The sequence below is a fragment of the Ambystoma mexicanum genome, chromosome 3p (assembly GCF_040938575.1).
Source record: "Ambystoma mexicanum isolate Mex_15411 chromosome 3p, UKY_AmexF1_1, whole genome shotgun sequence".
Lineage (NCBI taxonomy): Eukaryota > Metazoa > Chordata > Amphibia > Caudata > Ambystomatidae > Ambystoma > Ambystoma mexicanum.
The window spans coordinates 94,569,391-94,575,854 of NC_090925.1; the positions used below are offsets into that span (position 1 = coordinate 94,569,391).

Genomic DNA, 6,464 nt, shown 5'->3' on the forward strand with positions numbered 1-6,464 from the left:
TGCCCATATTACCTCCAGCTGTATTACTGCATGGTAATACTGGTAATTATTGAAGATAAAGTGGAAGAGTTCCGAACTCCTCCACTTTACCTCAAAAAATCACTGGTATTACCGTTCGGTAATATCGCAGGAGGTAATACTGGCAAAAATCCCCAATTTACACTGGCAACCTGCCACTTGTAATCAGGTGGTAATACCGCCTGACCGAGTGGCAATGTCAGTAATTCCGTTTTCCGGTATTTGGGTAGATGGACTTTGTTGTTGATCAAATGACTTTTGATTGGTTATTCCATCCTGCATTTCAATTCTCCCATGCTCCTCTATGTTGGTCTTTACTGCTCTGGAATTGTCCATTTACTTAAACCAGCTCTGACACATGCAGTGCATTTAAAAGACAACTGAGTGGGTAAAAAGCTTACAAGATCAGTATGTAATGAGCAAAATAGATTCATTTTTACTAATACTGGAAATAGATCATTGATAGCGAGATTTTGCCAGAAGCTTGTTAAAGTGTGTAATACTGTGGATGAGCCCTTCTACCAATCAACTGGTCTGTGATGCAGAAGATTACTTTGATTGAAACATTTCATCATGACTTGTAATCACGGGTCAGGTCCTAAAAAAATAAAAGTGGGGGGACTCATTAACATACAAAATGGGATGTGATGTCACCAGAAAATACCACGTGGGACGACCAGCCCTAAGCCCTGGGCGGTCCCGGGGAGCCATGTTGGGGTCCCATCCCTCCCCGCAATGAAAAGCTCTAATAAAGCTCAGCCAAAGCCCAAGAAGGCCAGAGCTGATCCCACAGTCTCTGGCGCCTGCCTCGCATGTGGGTTGATCGTCCACAAGCCCAGAGGTGATCCAGGGTAGCCCCGGCAGGGTTCCCCTCCCCCTCTGGAGGGAAAAGTCAGACCTTCGGAACAGTTGGGGGAGCTACCACAGCCTTGGGTGCCTGCTTTCCATTTGGGAGGACCACCCCCAAGCCCAGCTGAAGTCTTGGAGAGACCCAATGGAGTGCCCTTACCTCCCCAGATGGAAAAGCTCTAACGTGGCCCAGCCAGAGCTCCAGGATGTTCGGGGTGCTGCCCCTCTCCCATAGGCGACTGCCTCACACATGGGTCGACCATGTCCCTGCCCAGCAGTGGTCCTGTAGAGCCCCGGCAGGCCCCCCATCCCTATTTGGAGGGACAAGTTTTAATGCGGCCCAGCCAGAGCTTCAGGGCGGCTGGGAGTGCTGTCCCTGACCTCCAGCGCCTGCCTCACATGTAGGTCAACCGTCCCCGAGCCCAGCAGCAGTCCCGGAGAGCCCCAGTGGAGTCCCCACCCCTCCTTGAAAGGAAAAGCTCTAACGTGGCTCGGCCAGAGCTCCAGGATGGCCAGGGGTGCTGCCCTCAGCCTTGGGTGCCTGCCTCGCACATGGGTCGACCGCCCCCAACAGCAGTCCCTGGGAGCCCCAGTGAGGTCTGCTTCCCTCCCGGGAGGGAAAGCTCGAAGGTGGCCTGGCCAGAGCTCCAGGGTGGCCGGGGGTGTTGACTACGGCTTTGGGCACATGACTTGCACCTGGGTTGAACATCCCAAAGCCAAAAGGCAGTCCTGGGGACCCCCAGCAGCGTCCCTGTCCCTCCCTAGAAGTAAACGCTCTTACACAACCTGCCTAGAACTCCAGGACAGCTTGGGTGCTGCCCCCTCCCTTTAGGCACCTGCCTTGCACATGGGTTGACCATGCTCAGTGGCAGTCCTGAGGAGCCCCAGCAGGGTCCCCATCCCTACTCGGAGGACAAATACCCTGGCCCTGAGGCGCCTGCTTTGCACAAGGATCAGCAACGCCCTCTGCACAGTGGGGCCTGCCGGTCCTTTGCCTGGGCCCCAGAGCACTAAATACCCAGGCCTTTTGGAATGCATTGCACTAGCAGATGGCCGCTGTCCGAGCACAGCCATCTTGTACTTGACCATAGGAATTAATGCAAGGAACAGAAGGCCAAGATGTTCTGGAAGTCTGGATGTGCGTCATATTAAATTTTCTTTTCCGTTTGGGTCTATACGGAGCCTGGACACTTTTGCCAAGAGTTCCCCTTCTGTCACCTTGGGTGCACAGATTACAAGAATATAAAAAAGCTTTGTCACCGTCAACGAGATTACTATAGACAGTGTTTCAGGGTCCTGTCTGTGCTCCACTTGGTTCTCGCTGCCCAACCCTGGCTCTGTGGCAAAATCACTGCACCCCCCTAAGCTGGCCAAGCGATGTGCCCCACACAATGCCCCAATAGAGTTTGGTCTGCTTGGGGCGCATTTTCCGCAAACCCAAAATCTTTTCCTGGGCAGCAGGGTGCCTGGCCAATAAGAGAACATCAGCTGACTTGCATGCAAGGGCAGGGCGGCCTGCCCGCCTTCCTCCCCCACACCATAGGATTGATTTGGCGCATTTGGTGTGTCTAGGGTTGGACTGCTTGGCCGGCCTCAGCTTTTATTTCAAGAAATTAACATACACCTGTTTTTGTTCGGGGGAGGCCCCCCTTATGTGTATGGCTTTCCCCTCCAAGCAGAACGAAGGCTGAGCAGCCCAGCAGCTCCCCAGTGGTCAGATCAGAGTGGACAGGGTCAGGTGGTGTGGCTGCCCCTTCTCAACTGAGCATGTTTCTCCAGAAGTTCAGAACGAACATTACGTAGGGTGCCGAATCCGTCTGTCACCACACTGGTTGTGGTATGAGGAAGAATCCCATAGCACTTTAAGCTGTGACTGGGCCCAGCCACTCTCCTACTAACATCATGGGGCAGGCTGTGCGGCCATTCCCTGTGTGGTTTACCTATCCACCCACCCCATCCCCCTGCCAAGTGTTGATGGGGGGGTACGCTCTGATGCTTGTGTCCCGCAGACAGTCTGAGCAAGTGAAAGATGGCCTGAGGTGGATGCGCTGCTCCCCCAATTGCCACCTTCCAGCAGGTGCGGCAACCTGGTTGATCCTGCCAGTGGCATATGCTTGTCTCAAAGATTAAGCCATTCGCGTGTAAGTACATCTGGCCTGTACAGTGAAACCGCAAATGGCTCATTTAATCATTGATGGTTCTTTTGATCGCTTCATCTGTTACTCAGATAACTGTGGTAATTCTAGAGCTAATATATGCCGAAGAGCGCTGACCTCTCGGGATGCATGCATTTATCAGACCAAGACCAATCCGGATTGCCCAGCCTCTTTGATGACTGCGCAATGGGAATGATGCATTCAGATCTCTGCCTTATCAACTTTGATGGTACTTTCTGTGCCTACCATGATGACCGCGGTGGAACGGGAATCATGGTTTGATTCCGGAGAAATAGCCTGAGAAATGGCTACCAAATCCACGGAAGGCAGCATGTGCGCAAATTATCCACTCCCGACTCGGGGAGGTAGAGATGAACAATTGCAATACAGGATTCTTTCTAGGCCATGTTATTGGAATGAGTACACTTTCCATCCTTTAACAAGTATTAGTTGGAGGGCAAGTCTGGGGCCAGCAGCTGCAATAATTCCAGCTCCAATAGCATAAATTAAAGTTGCTGCAGTTAAAAAGCTTGTAGTTGGATCTTGGGATTGACCTGGTGGTTGGTTGCGAGGTGAGATACCGCCTGTCCCAACCCAACCCCCTTGATGCTCTTGACTGATTGTCCTGGGGGTCTGGTCACTTGACTACTTCAGCTAGGGATAATAGTATAGGACTCTGGTTCTATTTTGTTGGTTTTCATAAGTGGGGACATGATTAAGTGGGACAGCCGGGGGCATTCGTATTGTGCCATTAGAGGTCAAATTCTTGGACCGGTGCAAGATGAACGAAAGCTAAAGCATTTGCCAAGAATGTCAAGAATGAAAGTTGGAGGTTTGAACACTATCAAATACCAACGTAGTTCCGACCATAAATGATTACGACCAGTGATCCAGAAGCATGATTCCCATGACCTGCCTAGTAGCTTACAGGAAACCAAAGTATTTTGGTTCAGGGGGAGTATTGTTGGGAAGCTAAAACTTAAAGGAATTTACAGCGGCTTAATTTGTCTCAACACAGGAAATCTCACACGGCCCGGACATGGAAAGGATTGACAGATTGATAGCTCTTTCTCAATTCTGTGGGTGGTGATGCGTGGCCGTTCATAGTTAGTGGAGTGATTTATCTGGTTAATTCCAAAAATGAATGAAGCTCCTCCGTGCTAACTAGTTACGTGACCGCCAGCGGTTGGCGTTCAACTTCTTAGAGGGACAAATAGTGTTCAGCCACATGAGATCAAGCAATAACAGTTCGGGAAAGCCCTTAGATGTCTGGGGCTGCACACGCACTACACTGAATGTATCACTGTGTTTCTACCCTTCGCCAACAGGTATGGGTAACTGAACCTTGCTAATGACATGGATTGAGAATGGCAATTATTTCCCATGAACGTAGATTAAGTCCCTGCCATTTCTACACATCGTCCATCGCAAATACTGATAGCATCATTTAGTGAAGTCCTCTGATTGGCACCACTGGGACTGGTAAAAGCCCTGGTGGAGCACTGAGAAGATGATCATACTTGACTGTCTAGAGAAAGTCATAACAAGGTTTCCAAAGGTGAACGTGTGGAAGGATCATTAACCAGGGCGCAACCAGAGGGAGAGCTGTGGACTTGACCTCGGTTGCATCCCAGATGTGCACACCAACAGCACGAGACACCCCTCATGCTACGGTTTGATCACCAGAGCGTTCTGCGGCTGCGCGCATGGTAGACCAGGCATCGGGGAGCGGGATCACTTTCACCGGAGGGGGACAGCAACCCAGCAGATGTCTGGGGAAGTGAGCCCCGAGCACCCCCTTCTCCTCTCTGAGCCCGCCCTGAACCGCTGTGCCGGCCGGGCGTGCTCTGCTCTCCAACCCAGCAGTGGCCAGGTGTTGACGGGGGCACCCTAGTCGGAAAAGTGAAATCTGGAGTGTGGGCAGACAGGAGCCGATGGAAACATGGCTGTTCTCAAAGGAAACCTCCCCAGGCTGATGAGGGTCAGACATGTCGGGAGAGCTCTGAGCTACGGTGCAGCTGGACCCACTCGATGGGTGGCCCTCCAGATTCCAGCCACCCACCACAGTGGCTGAGCAATGGCCAGGCTAGCCACTGCAGTGGGTGAACTTCCCTCTTGTCCAGGTACTTGGAGCTCAGCCCTGTGCGGCCGGGCTGAGGTTGAAGACTCTAGCGATCCCCCCTGGTGGTGCTGCTGTCTGAATCCATTTCTGTGGGAAGCCCTACATCGTGCTGCTGCAGAAGATGGCGGGTAGGCTTCCTGGGGTGAGCGCCTGGAATTTATTTATTTTTGAAACCACAAGGGTCTTGGCTGACTCCCAGGTGGGAAAGCTTTATGGAGTGCTCGGCTGTCTCAACGCGCCAGTGGGTGGGACATGCAGTGCTCCCTCCTACAAGCCTATCCTGCACCAGTATGTTTGGGCCAACATCTGAAAAAAATAGTTACCTTTGACTCTTGCTGGTGGATAACTCGGCTCGCGCATCAATGAAGAACACAGCTATCTGTGAGAATCAGTGTGAATTGCAGGACACTTTGAACATTGACATTTCAAATGCACCTTACAGCCCTGGGTGCCTGCCTGAGGGTCGCTTGAACATTAATTGTCCTGAGGACTCTCCCAGGGGCCTGTCTGGGGATGTCTCATGGAGCCGGTCCACCTAAGGTCAGACTCTGGATCAACACTGTTGCAGGATCCCTGGACCTGGTGCAGAGGCTTGTTGCTGGCACATCCTGGCCTCCCCGTTTCCCCACCTGGTGGGATTTAGGATAGCCAGATGCTTGGCGTGGCTTGTTGGTGGTGGTGGCAGCGGGACTTAAAAAACCTGTCCCACGGATGCCTGTGTGTGACTTCCCTGGAGCGCAGGCCTCATGACCACGTCCGGCGAGCAACCTTGTCTTCGGTAGACCCTTGTGGAAGCTGCATGACAGATGGAGTTGGAGGCGCCATTGATTGTGCCTCCATGTTTCTCAATAACGTGCTTACAGATCTAGTCTTCTTGTCCATTTTCTGTTTTTATTCCAGAACTCCATGCTCTTCCAGTGCATTGCAACCCGCCTTCTTGCATTCCAGGTAAGATGCTGTTTTGTGGAGTATGCTATACATCAGGGGTGAAGTCCTGAAAATTAAAGTGGGGGGACTCATCAACGAACGCAATGGGATGTGACGTCGCCAGAAATTTGCATATCAAGGAGAAATATGCACATTTAATTTAATTGGCTTTGCATAACCACCCAAATTGAACAGGACGAATGGCATTTGCCTTTCATAAAAACAACACAGACACACAACCCAGAGAGGATATTTTCATCTAAAAGTGTTTTTGAAAACGTTAAAATGTGTGCATGTTTTAAGCTCCAAGAACAAATAAAAATGTTTTCCCTGGGACTTGCAGTACCGAAATGGGAGATTTCAGCTTTAGTTGTTTGTTATTTTTAATCCGG

General features: G+C 51.2%; 1 pseudogene; it reads left to right on the forward strand.

Moving 5' to 3' along the window:
• Window positions 1-5,472: 5,472 nt before the first annotated feature.
• LOC138581515 (5.8S ribosomal RNA) lies at window positions 5,473-5,611 on the forward strand (annotated as a pseudogene).
• The last annotated feature ends 853 nt before the right edge of the window (window positions 5,612-6,464 follow it).